The sequence below is a fragment of the Echeneis naucrates genome, chromosome 4 (genome assembly GCF_900963305.1).
Source record: "Echeneis naucrates chromosome 4, fEcheNa1.1, whole genome shotgun sequence".
NCBI lineage: Eukaryota > Metazoa > Chordata > Actinopteri > Carangiformes > Echeneidae > Echeneis > Echeneis naucrates.
The window spans coordinates 1,496,771-1,517,867 of record NC_042514.1 but is presented as its reverse complement, the minus strand read 5'-3'; positions in this window follow the sequence as shown (position 1 = coordinate 1,517,867).

Here is a 21,097-nt window from a genome sequence, read left to right as displayed (position 1 = left end):
TCAGAACTTGAGACGATTTGCATTTACATATCCAGAGTTTTCCCAAGCCCAGGTTGAGTTTGAGGCACGTTGATTTTAAAGGCTTATTTCTCTGTGATTTACTTAACCACAGCTGAGATCAACACTAAATTGATTTGTCAGTGAATATCATGCCTGTTTCAAAGTGCGTACAAAGCAGTAACATGCCGGTTGGCAGAAAGGCCATGTGGACGTCAACAGGCCACAGAGACATTCGTGCTGAATGTCAATGTACATGTAAACACAGATAAAGCACCGAACTGCTGCAATCACACGCTTGCCCTGCAGCTGACCTTCCTGCACGGAGTCATGCACCTGGCTCCCTCACCACATCCACACTGCATTTACGCAATCATGCATATGCACACATGCACGCGGACGCACACTGGAAGATTCCATAGTAACACAGTGTATCACACTTGCGTCACGTGCGTTTGACATCTCTGTGTCAGTCCACACCATCTGTCTGTGGCGGTACTAAGTGATGGCGAATGAATGCCTGAAAGGAAGTGGCTTTTTTTTTTTTTTATTTATTTTTTATTTTTTTGGAGGAAAAGGAACATCTGCTGTTTAAATGTGGAAACATGATTAATGATCTTTTTGTGACAAACAGGGATAACAGGGCTTTTAAAGTCATTCATAGACAGATAGATGGACAGATGCCAACCTGGCAATAACTTTTTATTTTCTTTTTTTTTTCAGGCTTCTGGTTGGCCAGCATCTTCATTTTATATGTTATTGCACCTTCCTCTTAATTAAATTTTCTCAACAGGGGATCAATAAAGTGAGATCTAATCATATCGTATGGCTTTAAGTTAGATTTTCAAGCTGCATTTTGTTTTGGCAGGAAGAGAAGGAATAAGTGGCCAGTCTAATAAGGACAGGCGTTGGGGGTTCCCTCGGCCAACAGGCCAACAATTTGACGAAATACAATAATAAATGCCAAACAAATACCAAACTGAGTTTTGCGCGAAAATGCGAAAATAGAAAATTTGTACTGGCCTACAATTTGTATTCAAATGTATCTCCTCTGGGAAACCATTAAAAGAATTCTTAACTCTGGAAAAAAAACTTTCTTAAAAAAAAAAAAAAAAAAGTCCATTGCTCAACATGAGAGCTAGGCTATATTTTCAAATTTCAAAGACAGTGAAGGAAATTTTATACTGAGCCAAAGAAGTATAATATTTAGATGTTGGTACCATTCTGACTTCTGAAAAATAAGCATATATACATGAAACTTAAATAATATACTGTTGGGTCATACAGGTCTTCCGTTATAACCGCAGCAGCTCAAAAATCACACATCCTGCTTTGGAAAATCCGCCTGCACACGAAATCAGGAAAGGTCAAACTCAGTAAAATGAAACTGCAACCTTTGTTGGTCTTTCTGAGAGTCTGATGACACGACGCTGTCAGGGCCTGCTGAGAAAACACCCTGGATATGACTTCCTATCCCGGCTGCCTGCAGGAGGTGGGCGGCTTGTGAATACATAACCTCGGGCTCGAAGCTCTCAACGATGGCCATGTAATCCATCTCAGGGAGCCGGACGGCAGCGCTCAAGAGTTAACTCCATGGAAGCTGCTCTTTCTGAGGGGAAAAGGATTGCACAACAAGACATTGTGGTCAAATTTCCAGCTAATCAAGTGAGGACTATAAATCTGGCAACCTGTTGATTTATTTTCCTTTTATTCCATTTGGAGTCGCACAAAATCACACGGCAGAAGAACCAGTGATCATCTCTCTTAACATGACATCACAAATCCCCCAAATTATTCCTGCGTGAGAGTGTGAGAGGACTCCAGATGGCCCAACCTGAAGATACGGAGAAGAGACACCCCCTGTCCAGCTTATCACAGCCACATGCTGGAAATAGTGAAGTGCTGCCGTCCTCTCAGCTCCAGGACACGTCAACACTCGACCGACACCAGAAACTTCGCCTCTGCTGCCGGCACTCTCTTCTCTTTGTCCTCCTCATCACGCAGCTATCTGTGTTTTCCACTGCTTTACCTTCAGGCTGTTTTCCCATTAAACTTCAACAATATCAGCAGTATCAGACAGTTTATCAGAATAAATGTAGAAACAGAAAGTCTGTAAAAGTGAAGACTGAAAAAAAAAAAAAAAAAAAAAAGACAACCGTTCATTTTAATGGAAACAGTTTTTTTATTTTTTATTTCAACAGAAAATTATTAGAGATTGGTCAAAAAGATCAGCTCACAGTCCAGCCGTGCTAACATTAAGAACAAATACACCGATTTTTCTGAGTTAATGGACAAATCATTCCAAGCATTAAGAAGTCAGCGTGATTTACTAATAATGCTGTTTCTCACTTGACTGCCACATAAACGCCATTAGTTAACGCATCTGAGTCATCACTTGTAGCAGAGAACGTGAATTCAAATTATTCCTTCCTGCCGCCCACACAGAATGTAATGGCCATCTCGAGCTTTTCAATTAAGACGTGGCCTTGAAATTCAGTGTGAGGAGGCGTGGTGACGCCAACGTGTTTTTACAGTCAACAGAACAAAGGATCAGTATACAACTCGTTTCATCAACACTGCAGGATTGTGCTTCTGTCTGCAGGTTGGACTTCAAAAAGCTGTTATTGTGCGTCCATATGTGTATAAAGAGGAAAGAAAACAGACACATCTGCAGAAATGGAGGCAAACAAAACAAACAAACAAACAAACATGGCTTTTGTGTTTATCTGGAGGATGGTTCATTTACATGGATCTGCAAAGTGACGACAAATGAAGGAAATGAAGCAGAAGTCTGTGTGGTGCAGAGGGGAGGCTGAATCAGCCAAAATGTTAAATATCATATCATTCCTAAAGCAGAGCACTCTGCTTCCTGCCCTTTCCGTTCTCTCCAGGAGCTTCAGCCAGTTTCATGAAGAAGGCAGTAACCAGGTCCAAACTCATGGTGAGGATCTACGGCGGTGTGGTCTTCAGTAGAAGCTTTTGATTTTTCCTCTGCATCACCAGCCATTACTGTCCTTACTGTCGGACACAGGACATTTTAAAAACATGCCAGCTTTTTTTATTATTGGTCCTCTGAGCCGCCTCTTCAGGGCCGACTGGATGCTGCAGCTCTTTTAATGTGCTGACTTCATGAAAACAAAAGAGAAGGCAGATATGGAATAATTAGCTGTCGAACTAGCTAATTATTCCAAACACTACAGTATGGATGTATGGATGTCGACTTAGACACGTCAGGATATGAATATAAATATGAAATGAATAAAAGCGCAGCACAGTGGCATTCCTCAGACGGATGCAGATTCACTTGCCGCTCCTCATTGGGTATGGACAGCTGCAAGTAGAACTCAAGCTGTTTGTTTGCTCAATTTATCTTTATAAATTGGATATCAGTGCAGTGACTGCTGTGTTTGATGTTACGATGAACGCTGTTTGCAGGAACTGCGTATCAGGGGATCTGTCGTACAATTTCTAAACTTGCCAGGCTTGGCAACATAAAATACACTCAGTTAAAACATTTAGAACTATCATCACCTTAAGTGGCGACAACTTGAAGGAAATCCCAGTCAACCCAGTTTTATTAACTCCATTTTCACGCTGATGAAGACTAATACGTGCCATCTACTGCTTCTTTACAATAATGACCTCAAACAGTCGTACTTCGTGATTCAGGTTGTGTTGTGCGAAGTGATGACTCGCTCTCATCACTCCTGCCGCCCCCTCAGCCTCACTGCTCACTTGAAGGTATGGATGCATTATGCAAAAAGCAAACATCTTTATGTAAAAGGCCTCAACTTCAACCACCCACCAGTTCACGTATCGTCGTCACCATCTCAGTTCACGTTAGGTTATTTAAGACATCACGGGGGAAACGAAGAATTTCTAAAAGGGCGGAAATTGGTTTCAATTAAATTTAAACTTAAATCTGTTATATGTGGAATACAGGACAGGAGGGAAAAAAAGACAGCTTCATCTCACTTCGCAATAGCTGCCTGTTGAGCTCCACTGTCTCATTTTTAGTTTCTTTTAATTACTTTTTAGACCAAATTTGTGCTGGAGCCTCAGTAATTTTTAATTTTCTGAGGTTTTAACTGAGATCCACTGTTTGAATAAAGTGCAGCAGCACCACCCTACATCGGCTTGAATTTTCACCCCCAGAGTCCAAGTTACTGTATTGGAAGCAGAGGATTACAAAATATTCAATAAAAAAAAGAAAAACAAATAAATGACCCCAATTTTATCCCCATCTTGTCTCTCAAAAATATGGAGGAGGAGCAAGTTTTTATTTTTGTTCGATGATAAAAAGGTAAAAAATGAAACAGTAATCACTGGATTACAAGACCAACAGCCGAAATGTGTCGTGAAACTCCCTCTCTTTCGTCGTCGTGGAGAAATATATGCACAGGAGGTGGAAGGTGTAAATAAAACGTCTCGAGCTTAAATATGAATCTCTAGCCTCCAAAACGAAGAGCCGATGTGTCAGAGCAGATATTCTGAAGTGTCTTGCTGACGTTAATGGGAAGCTGGTCACTCAGGTGTGGAATATTGGACTAAGTAACTAAATTGTGATGAATGATTCACATGTTTTCTTTTCAATATTTCTCTTTTTATGGTGGAATTGTAGTCACTTCGCTTTCAGCTCGCATTCCTTTGCTGCCGTGCAAAAAATAAATAAATAAATAAAAAATTATAATTGGTATTCCATCCTATTTCCTCTACATGTTTAACAGACTCAAAACTATTTTAAACTGATTATAAATTAAGAGCGTTTAATGAAATGGGGTTGTTGTGAAAGTTCAAGGAAACAGGTGGAATTATATTTCATAATAGAAAAAGCAGCGGTGCTATTAATATTAATCTTAATAGGCCATGATGCAGTTGAGACAAAACACGTTCCATTTTGATTTTGATTTTTCTTTTTTCTGCCTCCACTGTAAGAAGCCGTCCTTTTGTAAACTCTCTTTTTTCACATCCACTCATTTAACCTCCTGAAAGCAACAAGTTTGAGCCCATTCATCAATTGAAAAAGGCTTAAAAAAAAACCCAACAAAAAATAAAAAAATAAATAAAAAATAAAAATCACTCAAAGGAGCAAGCACATATGAAAAGGTTAAGGCAAAGTCAGAGTGAGTGCAGGAACACACTGAGCATCGCTGATGGAGATGGAAGTGCACAAAGATATGAGGGCTGAGTTAGCACTAAAGCTCCCCCATCAAATACTCGCAGGCTGAACCTTTTCATTCGGGGTCACACTTCAGACAATCAGAGCACGTTGCACCCCCCCTCCCCTTCAAGTTACCGACAGCAGCTATACTGGAATCCGTTCGGCGCTGAGACCGAACTAGATACAGAGAGCCGTTCTCGTGCCGACGCCAAAAACATACAACCCACAAACTGAACAGATGAACCTGGAACACCTTGGAAGTTCAGCCTGACCCCGAGCGCTCTGATTTACAGATCACGTCGCTTCATCTTCGGGCCGCCAGTGGCAGCAGCTGCCGGCTTCTATGTCAGAGGAAGGAGGGAAGTTCGGGAAAGTAAAATACGTTCACAGAGAAGATGAAATGAATAAATAGGAAACCATATGTTTTAAAGGTTGGCTCTGTAATGTGCTTTCCCCTCGACTTGAGGGTGAGCTCAACATAAATCTTGAACATTAATGTAAAATGTCCCGAAGCAAAGCTGGAACTAACAGCCAGGATTTACGACTGTAATTGTGTTTATTTACAGCTGAATTGGACCAACTGACCGACATCTACAGCCTGATCAACAATTTATCAATGCAAGCCACACTTAATATCACTCTATATATATTATTCTCTATAAATGGCATTGTATACATTATATATGGTCTATTTTTTGACATTGTGACTTCAGAAAGCTTACCCAAAGTTGAATTCCTTGTATTTTCGACAGATACTCAGACGATAAAGCAGATGCTGATTCTAAAAACACTAAACATGCTTATTTTGACTCACACTGTTCCTCCCATTTGGAGTTTGGAGCCAAACATCTCAAAACAGCTGATGGTTCATTTCAGATGGTGAAATGAAATGAACTCAGCCCCACAAATCTACATCTGTTATCTGTGTTTGTGCAGCCGTGACACCTTTTCTATTCAGGTTCAAAGATTTTATGAAGAGAAAATATCTCAAGTCAAAATCCAGAACTGCTTTCTGTGCAGTTTTTTTGTTTAAAAACCAACTTTTTTTATTGTCTCTGGTTTCTTTTATAGCTCGTCTTAAAGCCTTCTGTAAACTAGTAAAACTGAAAGATGCCGCACTAATAAACATGTTTTTATTTTCTTGCTTTAGCTCTCTGCAGCTGTGGCACATTAGAAATGTTGGCGAATTGACTGACAGTGCTGACAGTCGGGTCACATGAACTAATGAGCTGACTGTACGTTGTACCCAGATAGATTGTTTGGAATTAAATGTCACAAATTAACGTGCCATTTAAGATAATAGCTGATTATTTCCTCGGCTCCAAACCTGGAATTCCTTCTTTGATGGCGGTAAACTGAAGAGTAAATGCCAAAGGCCATTCAGTCCCAGTAAAAATAAACTCAGCCTTTGTGAGAACGGGGACTAGAGTTAGAACAATCAGATTGTTGAGGTACTCACTTGAACAGGCCCTTCCTCTCTGAGGGAGGGGCGGGGGTGGCGGGGGGGATTAGCTGGCACGCCATCCTCACTGTCTGGCCCTCCACATCAGGACCGGACCCTGAGGTCCACAGATCCCGCCAATTAACTTGTCACTCACTGTGCTTTATATATTTTTTTTTTTCAACCTGAGATTTCATGGCTTCATTGGTGAAATGGCTTAAACTTCCCCGCCTCCCCCCACAGCCTCCGGTATGTCATTACCTTTACCCAGAATTCCCACCAGGAGAGACTTTTGTGAGAAGAAGGGGCCATGAATGTGCCACTTGTTAGAGCGCAGCTCAATCGATTTGAAAGGTTCATTCCTAATTAGCCTCCAGTTGCACAATACAAATGTTTTAGTTGGCTTTGAATATTGAAAACATTAAAGCAGGAAAACAAAAATACAGCAGATTTATTTCAATCGAGCACTTTTCAGTCTTTCTGAAGCCTTAATAATATCCGGAAGAGAATGTAATTAATTCAGAATTAATTCACATGGTAATTAATCATCTCTCATCAACGTCTTCCACAGCAGCTCCGTGTTAGTAGATATCATATTTTTGATAAGCAGGTATAAATCATCTGCTCGGGGAGGGGGAGGGGCATGGGCAGGCTTTTCATGACGCTTATTTTGGTTCCTCATGAACCGACTAAAGCGTGCCTCCCACGGTTCCAGCATCAGCTTTGATAAATCTCATTAGCCCGTGTTCAGCGAGCTCATCTGCATAAACTCGCCTCGTGTTCACCAGCAGAACCTCGGCAAAGACATCTGTGAGCTGACGGCCCGATCGGTGACTTTTTGTAAATACCTTGACAGTTTTTGTTTTTTGCACAGAGTGAAACACATGGTACATCTCTCCCTCTGTTCTTGCTTTTTGTTTTGTAACCTCAAATGCTGCCAAAAGTAAAAATAAAAAATGAGCTCTCTCAATATTTAGTCTTTAGCTTGTGTTGTTGTGCGCCGCTTTCTTAACAAGCCAAACATCTATTATTCAATAAGGTCAATAGTACAGTGGAACTAAATTTGCGCGTTGATATATAGTAAAGGGAATAAATTATACAGCAGTGTTTAACGTTACAGTGAAGGAAAGAAGCAAAAGAACAAAAAAAAAAGCTCCATTACTATAAGAAGATGTTTTACAGAGCAGGGAGACCTAGAGCAAGACATTTTAAAGAGGTCACACTCCCCATTTCAAAAGTCATTTTTATCAGTAATATGAGCATTAACACCCATGTGGGAGTGATGATTATATTAATGATCAGGCCTTCCCTCTGCTCCACATGGGAGTGTGTCAGTATCTAACATGGGGGGAGGGAAGTTGGATTTGAATATATTTTCAGTCTTTGTCTGTGGTTATCTGTCTGAAACATTCCAGCACATGTATGAACCTCCTCCTGCAGTATGGAGTTAAAAAAAAAAGTCTCAATGGTGATGTTCTTTTCTCCTTTCAGCTCAGCAAACATTTGTCAGAATATACGCAAAGTGCTGTTTATGAATGACCTTGTATTCCAGCTCCAAAGGGAATATTGTCTTTGTTTTCACTGATGTAACAGCAGCCTGGATTACGTCTCCTTTTCCTTCAGTCTGTGAGCTTCCATTTTAAAGCCCCAAGTTCTTAAATTTGTCTGTCGCCATCTTGGTTTTTTGAAAAGAGGAGAAGGTGGATCTGACCTGCTCTATCCTGATTGGGCGGTCAAAGCTGTCAGTCACAGAGTAGCCCCGCCCCCTCGACCCCTCCCCTTCTTCCTGCTCTGTTTCCCCCTAAATGGAGCATCATGTTGGACTGAAGACTAAACTAGAGACAGACCATAAACTCATCAGAGAGGAGTAGGGACATTTTCCCATAGACTCCAATACAATCTGACTTCTTTGTACAACCAGTGTAGTCGCCACCTGATGGTCATTAGATAGAACAGACAGTAAAGCTCCTGTTTGTTCATCCTGACATAATTCATATATTTCCTGTACAGCTGCTTTAAATTTCATGACTCCAAAGTTAATAATGAGACGACTGCATTAGCTGTAAGAGCAGACACACAGGATAATATATCCAGGATGAACTTTTCAAATATTCATCTTCATTAGTCCTCACGCCACGCTGCCATCGCTGCCGCGTTATTCTGTTGAAACATGTTTGTTCTCTGTGCCGATCCAGATCAACGTAATGCACTCAGTCCTCGGCTCCACTCTTCGCCCCCATAAGACGTTCCTGAGGAGGAGAAAACCTTCCCCTCATTATCCCGTCGGGTGTTGGCAGTGGTGCATGCTAGCTGGCCTCACCCCAGCTTGTCGAAACTGTAATATAATTTCATATTGATTTCTTGTTGACCTCCTATGAAGCAGTCATCATTCTGTAATGCGCTCCACACGTCTTCTTAATGAAATCAATAGTCCCCCCTGCCAAACACCAGGCCAATAGGACTCTCCTGGAACTCCACAGCTACTACAGGAAAGAGTGCGAGGGAACATTTGTTGGTTAGAGATGCTGAGATGATCCTCGCTGCTCTTAATGAACCACACGTGGAGATGTGGATTCATTTCAGATATTAAAAACACTCACATACGTGGTGGTTTTCGACCAAAATGGTTTTCATATACTCAGTCGGTTGTGTTTGTATTTTGTGTCAACGGTGTTGGCGATTGTGGTCAAGCTGTTTTGGCAGATGCAGTCAAACTTCCATCGATGCAAGAAACAAAAATATATTAATCTTGCAAAAAAAACAACAACAACAACATAAAAAAAGAAGGTTTATAGCTTCATAATCCAGATATGTTGTCAGCCTTTTGGAATGATGGAGTCATGAAGGAGAGCAGAGTGAAGCCCCCACCCCAAAACTGTTTGATTTTAGACAGTCCGTTTACAGAATTATGATTTATGCTAGAAAATGGCTCCTGAGGAATTGTAAACAGTGAAATTTCAGATTGCGACTCCAGGGCCATTCATCACAGACACTGTCACAGTTTGTTATGTCTGTTCAATCCCTCTTAATATGACAGGGAACTTTTACAAGGAAGAATAAAGTGCATATTATGATGAAAAATCCTGTTGGCGTGAGTCACTAAATCTGTCAGCTCAACATGTGCGTTGCATTGTCGTAATGTAGGTAAATCACTAATCCGCTATTGTGCAGGCAAATGGTGCATATCAGGCAGGAGGTGACTTAAAGGGTTTGGGTGAAAACCAATATTGTTCAATTTATTCTTGCAGAGGTAACCTACCTCTGAATACATTAGGCCTGTGATCATCAGAGCAAAGACGGGAAAAAAAGAAAAAGCCAATAAGCAAACCCATCATCACACAAATGCACACAAACTACACACCCTCCCTCAGTACATAAACGTGATGATATTGCCCGCGGTTATTGCGATAACAGGTAAAACACCACGTCGCCTCTGTTTTGCTTGCTCTGTTTCAACATTTGCAGGCTCTCCTCTGGACTGTGTACGATGTCCTTTAACGCGCTTAACATTCACCGTCTAGTTGGATGGCAGCGCCGCAGCGGAAATCGCCAAGGTGACTTTTGCACATCCGACCTAATTTGCCAGCGGCAGCAGCTAGGCCAATGTTGACTGTGGGGCTTTTCCACAGTTTAATTTTGAAGAGCTGCTTTGGACCTGGACCAACACTGCAAAACACACCACGTTGGCCTCAGACCTGAAGTGGGCTCGCTGTGGGGGTTCAGACACGAGGTGGGGAGTTTGCTCTCCAGCATGTGCAATTTTTCAAGTGTTAGATTTCAAGCACCTTTGGGATGGAGCCTTTCGGATGATGAAATCTCATGAAGTCAGGAACTCTTAAACAGTGTCGGTTCATTCAGAAGTTCAGAGCAAACAACGGCACTAAATACAGCATCCCAAGTCTCCTCCAACGGGAAGCGATCAGAGCCGCAGCCGAGGACTCTGAGGTCCAGTCTTTGTTAAACTCTGGGACCAGAACCAACAAACTTTGTGTAGATTCAGAACTCAGACCAAGCCAGAACACACATCCTCACACTTTGGCTAGAGTTTTGCTGTTCAGTGCGATCTGATGGTCTTCAGATAGAAGGCTGGTCTAAGGCTCTTCAGCTTTGGATTCTATAAACAGTCTACGAACTTGGCCTCATCGTGCATTCTGTTTATAAATCCTGATTCACAAGCCATAAAAATGGCGGCATCGTGGTTTTTGTGTGTACGCACCATCTATCCTTCTGACCCTGAGAGACGACTGCTCAGAAACACACTTTACAGTTTTCTAAAATCCAAGAGACTTCAAACATTTATGAGACTGTGTCATTGGCAATGTGGGTAAATAGTCTGAGACCTTTGCACTTCTAAACTCCCGGATACAGACAAACGCAAGAGCAACCGGTGACTTGTCTTTACGAAATCCATGCAGAACATTAAACGGAGAAATGGTGAATGCTGTGGAGTTTCCTGATGTCCCACTTTACCGCTTCTGTGGATTGTCAGTTCACCAATCTGCCGTTCAAATCTATTTAAGGACAAAATGGTGAGATATTTACATTGTGTAGGCAAAATGTTGGCCCTTTAAAAGTGAGACTCTCTGTCTCTGAGGAGGAAGGAAGATGGTACGACGTGGGCGTGGGTGGCTGTCGGGCTCAGAGGCCCGTGATTGGTTGGATACTCAAAGGGTAAGAGATTTCTTCCACTGGAGCTTAGAGAGGAAAGAGAGGACATGTCTGCGGGGGCTCATTATCAGATAAAGTCAGACTTCTGCCCCCCATGGGTTTAGAAAGCTGAACTTCTACATTCCCACTAACAAAGAAGAGAACACATCGCTTCATCCGTTGTGTCTCCCAACATAATTAAAGTAGCATCTCCCCACAATATATTCATACTTTTTTTAGTTTAATTCCCACGTCAAACATGTCACAGGATAAGTCCCTGTAGCGGCTACGAAGTTCAGTACAGCGTGTCAGCGACAGCCCCGCCCATGATGCTCGCTCTTTGTAAATCACCCTGCGTGAGCTCCGGCTAAATACCTCCAATTTAAATGTAAAGTGAGTTTCATATTCATGTGCAGTCAGGTGTCAACACCTGCGAAAATGAGAGTCACGGTGTTGCAAAGAGCAACTGTAGGTTTCCACTACACACACGGGGGTTGACACGTTAAACAGCTTTTCAAATGAACAACAGCAGAGAGTTGGCACATCTGACGGAGTCTGATAACATTATATACGTCCGTCTCAGTCATGGCTGCTTGAGGCGCGGACGTACAGTTTTTGTTGCCTCAGAAATATCAGCCCCAAAAGCAAGCAGAACGGGCTGGATTTACACCGGGCCGAGAGAGGGAGAAGTGTAGGAGGGGGGGGCTCACTGAGAGGCAAGCTGGGGTTAGGGGGAGGGCAGGGGTGATGCATGGGAGGGAGTGGAGTGAAAAAGCAGGCGTGAAAAATGAAAAGCACAAATGGTGTTGATGGAGGAAGTGCTAAAGAGAACAGGGCAGATGTCTGCACACCTAATGAGTTCCCTCCAAAGACCAAGCGGCTGTCCTTCACTGTGGAGTCCTGCGGCCGACGTAAATGCACCATCGAGGTATGTAAACACTCAAGGCAAAAGGGAAAACTGTTGTTTGGGATAGTTGTGTACTGCAACGCACAAACCTGGAGTATGCAAGTGCAGCCGCCTCATTAACACGGCGATAAACATATGTAATATAATGCATTTATTTCTCAGTTAGTGCATTTTTTGTTTTTTAACCTTCAACAAAAACCAATTACAACACATTGCCTGCAAGCTGGGTGTCAGCCAAGTTATCCCCTGTACAGCACATGAGAGAGAGAGAGAGAGAGAGAGGAAGTCAGAGAGCTGCGAATACCCAAAGTAACCGAGGACAAAAGGAAACAGATGGAAAAGAGTTCAAAAGAGGGAGGACATGGGTGAAAGCAAAAAGGAAGACGGACATGTGAAAATCTTTAAATCATTCCAAGTAACAAGCTGTCGAGATTTTCTCAGTTGGGAAGAGACTCTCTGGAATCTCCCGTGGATCCTTTTGTAGTGTTGAAACAACAGAGTCGATCCTAAAAACTGCTCCGGTTTAGCTCCTCCTTTCAGCGTACTGAATATTCTGGTCAGGTGTTAAATTTTAAGTCACGCAGCAGGAGGCCATTACACAAACTAGTTAGACAGTCTGTCCGCTGCTGCACGTGGATCCATCAGCAGCTGACGAACATAAATGCACAGAAATAACAGCAGCGTTCCTCTGATCGTTGCTGTGCTGTGCAGGATCTCGTTATTTACACGGAGAGAGAGAGAGGAAAAAAAAAAAAAGGAGATAACGCACTGTTGGTCGTTCTTTAATTATCTGAAGCAACAAGGAAATAGAAAGACAGGCAATGAGTGTGAGGGGGGAGACTCGGGTGGTTAGAGAGAGCGCGGTGGAGCCCAGTGAGAGATTACGCTTATAAGGCAGTGTGGAGGGAACCCATTTAAAAATAGGCTAGCATTTAAAATGGGCCAGATAGTAGATAAAGCAGCCTCTCTCTGCCAGAGTAATGAGCTAGGACCTGCTCGCTCTAATAGCAGAGATGGAGAGAGAGCGAAACACACACACACACACTCAGCTGTGGCAATTAGATGTCAGCAATCATTAGATCATTATTTTTACACAATAAGTGAGCACAAACAACCAATATTTGCATGGTCAAATGGCTGAATGCAAATGTGATATTCTAATGAGAGTTTGTGCACATCTGTTTGCACCTGCGTGTTAGCACGGCTTCACACATTCAGGCAATAACTTATGTGTCTGTGAGGATTTGGAATTATTGGTCTCATGAAAACAGGTGATCCTGAATTAGTTTTGTGTCTCTGTGTTAAAATAAGTAATAGATTGGACTTAAGATCCGCCTTCTGTGATATTTTTTGATTTATGGGCTTTTCACCTCTCTCGGACAATTAACCCCCGCCCCCCCGCCCCCGTTGCGTGTACTCTTTGACTTCTGCTTGCTCTCACAATCTGTTTCACACGGGCCTGTTTATATAAGATGGCCACAACTTTGTCAATATTTTGCATAGACCAAGATTTTCAAAACTTTTGGGTGTAACACAAAAAGTCACCAAAGGTTTTGAAGAGTCATCCATTATTGATGTCCTTGTCTGGCTTTCGGGTTGAGATGAGGCAGTGAATGTATATCGAACAGATTGGCTGAAAACAGGGTTATCTTGCATTAACATAAGGTGACAGATGGGTCACTGGTCCTGAACTTCATCCGCTTTTTTCCCCCACAAACTCAAACTTTTCATTCAATAGAAAGGTCCAACATCTAAAGTTACACGAGCTTATTGATGTGAGGAAGCTGCTTTTTGGGAGTCCAGCAGATCTGCTGTAACATTCTGAACGCTGACAGGTGAGTCATAACATCGAATTACATCGGTTACCATGGTTACATGTCCGTGGGCGGAGCCTATCAGGCAGCAAAAGTGGACAGTTAGTCCCGAGTCGATGTTGAAACTGAAAAATTCACAATGAGACTGTGACCACTCTGACTCAGTCGTGTACACATCACATCAGAGCATCTGTAACACTGCAGCTCTGTGGACCAAAGAAGGAAAACCACCGGACCACAGGGTCAAGGACGAGCCCAGGCCTCCATGGAAACAGTGTTCTCTGACGCCAGCCCGCCATCTGTGGCAGGAGCTGCTAACGTCTTGGTCCTGTTTTGGTAGTTAGGGCCAGCAGTTGGTATGTAAGTGCTCTCTGGATCATGATGAATGTGTCATCAAATTAAAATTACGACTTTCTCATGAATACACACCCTTGTAGACCGGACCCAGCCGAGAAACGCCGTACAGCCCAGGGTGACGTGCTGTTTAGGGCCTGTTTTTTCACAGCTGACCTGGACACAGCATGCGAGTCAGCCGAAGCGGAGCATCAAAGACATGCAGATGTTTACCTCGCCTCGGGCCAAACAGCATCTCTTGCATGAAGGTCCACAAACAACAACCGACATCCTGCCAATCGCCTCACGCCGCCCAGGCTATGAAGCCCATCACTCCACGGGCACGAATAATCGCTGGGTCAGGCCAAACATCAAAATACCCCCACCCCCCACCAGCGCTCGCAACATTTGACGCTTCTGTGTCAAAGCCACACTTATCTCCGGAAAACAGAGATCCATTGAATAGCCCCGTCTTTATGTTGTTTATTCAGAACACATGGCTGATGTATTTGTCCTGCAGCTCAAGTGGGGGGGGGGGTCAGAGAAATATTGTACTCTCAGCAGCAGTCAGCCTCGTGCCCTCTTCATATTGTGTGTCTTCAGAGCTGAGCAAGTTTACAGGCTGCAATGCAAACAGATTATCTCGGGTCCATCAAGTCGTCTCCCGAGATCTGCAAAAGTCAGTAGCTTGGAAAATAGTTCTGAGACACTTGGATATTTAATAATCAGTCTAAACATGGGATGAATTACATGAACAAAATTAGCATATTTGATCATGAAAATCATTGAGGGATACATAATAATTTTTATTTTTATTTTTATTTTTTTTGCTCCTTGTCTACTTATTGAGGTTTTCTTTCTACATTTCTTTTCAGTAGAGTTCATAAGCCTGAGTAAGAAATAATCTATAGAGACATAATGGAAGAAGAAATGGTCCTGGGTTGGTTTCTTTCAGCCACAATGTGCTGCACAGGCTGATGGCTACACAATACTGAGATATTGCTTCGCCCTGTTTTGTATCCATATATTTTACTTTCCACAGAGCAGCAGTCAGTTTGACTGACAGTGATATCTATTACTCAGCCACTGAGGCCCATTGTGCAGGCAAAAGCACATAAATCAAGTATCATTACCTGCTGTATGTTGCTGTCCGTCTGTCCTACCACGTCACTGTGAGAGATGCATTATACTTGATCAGAGTGTATTCTAATTCTGATGTATTTGCAGGGCCGGGGCCAAAGATGAGCCTGGAGTTGTTTTTGGTGAACAAACGCTGGAGCAGGAGAAGAAGAGTGCAGGAAGGCAGGAACGTGAGGTCATGGCTCCCCCTATGGGACGAACCACACACAGCAGAGCAGCGCAGTAGGTGGAGTGCCTCACAGGAATGTCTGAGGAGCCTGGTCCACGCCGGGGAGCCCAGGCAGCCACCGGCACTTAAACCACTCAAAACATAACAAGCTGGGAAATTGAGCTGGTGTTTTATCATATTTTGAACACAGAGAGGAAGGAGGATGCCCCGTAATGGGAGGAAAAGAGGAGAGTCTCACTGTAGGGAGGTAAAAGGCTGCGTTGATACACCGTCAGAGAGAAAGTTTCAGGGATGTACGGAGCATGTGGGAAGGAGATCAGGGTGGATTTTTTTTTTTCCCTCATGCTTCAGGCCTCGGATGTCGGCGTTACCAAGACTAATGGCCTCACCCTTCACCTGGCTCGACTGCACAGATTAGTAACTGTATTCATCATATTCATAAATGCTGCTAACAGCTGAAGGCATTAACCCTTTTAGAGCCACGTTAAGTCGTATTGGGTTGGTTATTTTTATGATTTCACATTTTTCTTTACAAAATCTTCACTTTTTAAAATACACATTAGTATCATACACATATTCAGAACCTCAGCTAATTATATATGTCACTCATTCACTGTAACAGATTATTAAATGCACAATGAATTTCCCTGATAAAAACTGTATAAAGCAGAATAACCAAAGAAAAGTTCCTCTCATGTGTTTGGGTCGTTTTAGAGCTGATCTGAAGTTTCTATCTTTATCTGATCAGGAGTTCTGCTCATTCTTTGGAGCAGTAATGAGGAAAAAAACAGCTCCAAATATCTGATTGTCTTTATTCTGTCAACACAATAAACTCAGACCAACTTCTTCTCACTGAGATCGGAAACATACAGGATTGACACGACTCTAAACGTCACCATCAAAGATGGAGGATGAGAATGGGCGTATAAACACACCGAAGTAAAGCAGCAAAGCTCCAGTTTATCAAACCGAAGACGACGAACCGATTGACAACATGGACAAATCTGATTCTCTAGTTTAACTTTAGTTTTAACAGGGAATATACTGGTTTCTGCTGAAGCAGTGAAATCTGCTTTGGTTGAAGGAGATAAGAAATGCTGCAGTACAAGCAGAAGAAACTGAACTTTCTTTGTGTACATGTGACAAGAGCCTTCAGCAAGTCCTTGTAAAACTGGGGAGGAATTTGAACCACATGTCGGATATCCAAGCTTTGTGCTTTTATTATTCGTGAATGGAGCCTTAGACAGGTAGCCTTGGTTCCTCCATTCCAACAAAGTAGGGTCAGGGGGTTAGGCAGGTTGCCATTAAGACCCATCCATCCCCTCCCTAGAGCGTTCTCTTTATCCCTCCCCCCCCCCCACTGAACCCATTTCACAATGCGGGAGTAGGGGATCCGGGCTTTGTGCTTGCTTCATCACCTCCGTGCCTTTAAAACTCTAGAGACTTTATCATGTCTCAAGTATCAGCCAAACTGAGGGGCATTTCCAGCTGCAGGTTGGCAGATCCCAGGACAGACTCTGAGAGGAGCTGACGGCCTGATGATCGCGACGCAGCTCAATGAGCATCATCCTGTCTACGGAAATAGGTCAGACTCCTGTGTGCTAAACTAGTCAAACCCATATTTGTCGGAGTGCCGGCGTTCTCCGGCTTCTCGGAGGGATTTGATTTCTTTCTAACGTTGGCGGCAAGAAAAGCAGACTGTCAAAATTAGTGAAAAAAGTCGAAGAAAATGCTTCTAATCCGGAGCATTAGCGGTTATTAAGATAACTTGAGAAGAGACTGATAGGAATATGAATCAGAATACGAAAAGAACAACTCCTGCCACGTACGCCTTGATGAGCATCAACTATTCACAAGAGAGAGAACTCAGTTACACAGGGAGGCCTCTCAGGGGGAGTCTTGCTGAGTGTCTGACAGATCGGCACTGACATTAAGGGATGTAAATGAGAAATTGTGCAATTTCTGGGAAGTATTAGATGTACGGTGAACGTGCGAGCGGGGAAAAACAGTAATCTGAACAGAAACACAGAGAGGAAAGTCATAGCTGATTAAAATCAGCCAGTTGCTAGTTATTCCACCAAAAACTAAGAATGGAAAAGACTTCAAGGGAGTAACATCAATACGTGGTAGAGATAGAAAGGAGAGTTTTCTATGACTGGAGCTGAATTTACTGCTCTTATGGTTCATCAGTGTGCTGCAGTGGTGGCTGTAAATCTCCAGATTGATCAAAATGCAGAGCCAAAGGGATCCAAAGCCTTATCTCTGAGTAAAAGCTCAGTGTTGGTGTGAGTGATGGCCACAGCTATCTGCCTTTTTGTACCTGGATCCTTCCGTGGAGAAATATAAATACGGACCACATTTGTGCACACAGCAGCACAATCTCAGTTTTCCAAATGCACGGAAACAAACTTCGGCGTTAACTAAAAGGAAGAAGGCGATATTTCTAACTTTTGTTCTCTCAGACAAGATATCTTCAGCTTCTTCCTCTTCCCTGCAGCGCAGCTCTACTAATTACAACCTCTGCAGGTAAACAATGACCTCATCACGGTCAAATCCATACCTTCCTGTCAGCCCACCATTCATGTCTGCCAAAAGACACTAAACCGTGCACTCAGCCGTGTGTTGTTGAGGGAGGATTACCTTTATTGGACGTTTGATGCCTGAAGGCTGAGGAGACAGGTAGACCCCGGTGAGCCTGCCAGATTCGGGGAGGGCAGTTCTCTTGTTAATACTGAGGCGGCCTTTGCCTTCAGTAACACATGATGTACTGCTCCAACAGTGGCAGATGCTCAGAGAATCGAGAGCTGCACCCTGCTCGTCCCGCGGCTACGCTATCGCTGCTGCTTTCTCCTCATTGCAAGTCTGAGGGTGCTGCATTTGAAGTGTCAGCCTGTTTACCTGGCAGAGACCCCAAAAATAGCTCAAAAGGAAGTCTGCAGGAACTTTAGACAGCTATTTATAAAGGGCGGGGTACGAGATAAGTGTTGGGGAGATGAGGTTTGAACATGCATCAGAATAGCAGTGTGGCCAGTGAGTCATTTCCATACTTCAGGTTTGTTTTAAAATCTGTGTGAGGGGACGATCGCACCACGTCGACTTTTTTCCTCAGTAAAAATTCCCTCCTGATATTGTTTCCTTGAACACAAGAGGCTGAGATGCCCCTAATCTTGGTGATATACGGTCTTCATCAGCTTTTTCAATTAAAGTTACACTAATCCAGTAATCGCTTTGCTGGATCTTAATTAATTTTGTAAAGTAATTTTGTTTCTCTTATCGTGGAGTGGGGATCTCTCTAGAGGAAAAAAAAAAAAAAGAGGAAAGAAAAAGAAACGTCCTCCCCGTGGAAAAGTAGAATTCCTGCAGCCTACCTTCTGTTTTACTACTTCATACCTACAGCACAGAGCTCCATACCATCACATTTTCTACCCCGACGTCTCTCGGGCACAAGGCAATATTAAAAACGCTGCTAATTATATTAATTATTATGCTTGAGTGGGTTTTATAAGACAGACACTGATAGCTTGAATCAAGAACACATGCAAATATACAAATAGAGATTTGACATGTTGATTAAAATGTTAATTGAGTGCTCACATTAGTAGGCTGCTGTAAAGAATACTAAGAAGTAAAGCAGAGGAACAGCACGGGCACGCACTTTTCAGCGCCGCCACGATGGAAAATGAAAAGCAGCGTTTAGCAGTTCCTGTGCATGAACAGTGTGTTATGGACGCCCACTGTGGTCCTCGTTCACAGCCTCTTTTCCAAATCATCCCGGTCCAAAGGGGCAGACACTTGGCTTTCTTGTGGGTGAGTGGCGACTGTAACTCTTTCCAGATGCTTCGCTGTAAGAGACGGAGGAGCGGGAGGACGGGGCCGTCGGAGAGAAAGTGAGAAAGGAGGGAGAGGATGAGCTCACTTTTCATTTGTGTTGGCTATAAATAAAGAACACATGCAGGCCATTCGTTTGATTCTCTTTCTATATCCACGCAGCCATAAATCAGACCGGAGCCAGATACATGCAACATCCTTAGCAGACAGGGTGGAGGGGCGGAGGAGAGGCTCACTGGGAGTCAAGCGAAGAAAATGCAGGCCTGGACTTTCTGCTTCGATTTCCGGTTTGATTCTGATTTTTCTAAAGATACTGCACCAGCTGTGCTGTTGGGCCACCCCGCCCTGTCTCAAACAGGTGACCTGCTGGGAGGCTGCACACGTTTGCACTTCTTATTTCTTCTCTCTGCTTGCTATTGAGAAAATTTCTTGGACAGAAGGAGGAGGAGGAAGGAGACACCTCACAGCTGGACTGGACTTCTGCAGAACCAGATGAACTTTCTCAAGACCCCCAGTGTGAGAACTTTCCATGTGTTGGAAAGAAGAAGACACAAAGCATGATAAAGTCCAGAAAGTGCAAACAGACACAGTGTGGGGACAATTACACTGATTGGCCAACATTATGACCACCTGCCCAATATCGTGCAAGCTCTCCTTTAAGTCCTGGCAGTTGTGAGGTGGAGCCTTCATGGATCTGGACTTGTTGGTCCAGCTCATCCCACAGATGCTGGGGGATTTGGAGCCAAGTCAACACCTTGTTGTTCCTCACACCTCCTGAATGTTGCTGCAGTGAGACGGGGAGCGTGAAACAGCCGAAAGAGGCCACCTGGGAAAAACTGTTTCCATGGAGGCCTGGACTTGCCTCTGACCCCGTGTCCGGTTCACTGGTTTTCCTTCCTTGGACCACTGCAGACCAGGAACATCCCGCAGAGCTGCGCTGTTGGAGAAGCTCCGACTCTCCATCACACTTCGGTCACTGTCAAAGCTATCACATCCTCACACTTCAGCATCAACTCCAGGACTTAACGTTCTCCTGCTTTCTAATTAAGAGCCTGGATTGGAGGAAGATCTGTCGGCTGCATTTGTTGGGGTTAACGTGACGTTGCGATAAACTGAACACACATCACCACAGCTTTCCTTTGTTTTGTGCCTTTTTCTCAGTCTTTTCAAAGCAACGCTTTGCTGAAGCATTTGTCAAATTAGACACTGTATTACCATAGAACGTTTGCTGGCAGGACATGTGAGGCTCAGAAGAAAAGAAGGAACACAGGAAAAATAAGCAGAGGACAAGTGAGGGGTAAATATTATGACTGATGGCTTTCTGGGGTGTGTATGCCTGCGTCAGTTGGCGCCCCGTATTACTGTTAGGGTTTCAGGCATCGCAGGACCTGTTATTTTGCCCCACCACACCGCTCAGCTCTCCATTTTTAGTTCCTGAGCGCGTTCATGTCTGCTGTGTGATGGAAAAAAAAGCAACTGATGAAACAAAAAAAACAAAAAAACAAAACGTGCGTTCAGTTAGTCAGGTTTAAAGGCTTCCCACAAGAAAAGATGACACACCTAGAGGTTAGCTACTATTTCTGAGATGACAGAGAGAAGCATAAACATGAGAAGAAGCCAGGTTGAGACAGTAAGAAAAGGGAGAAAAATTTCCGACTGG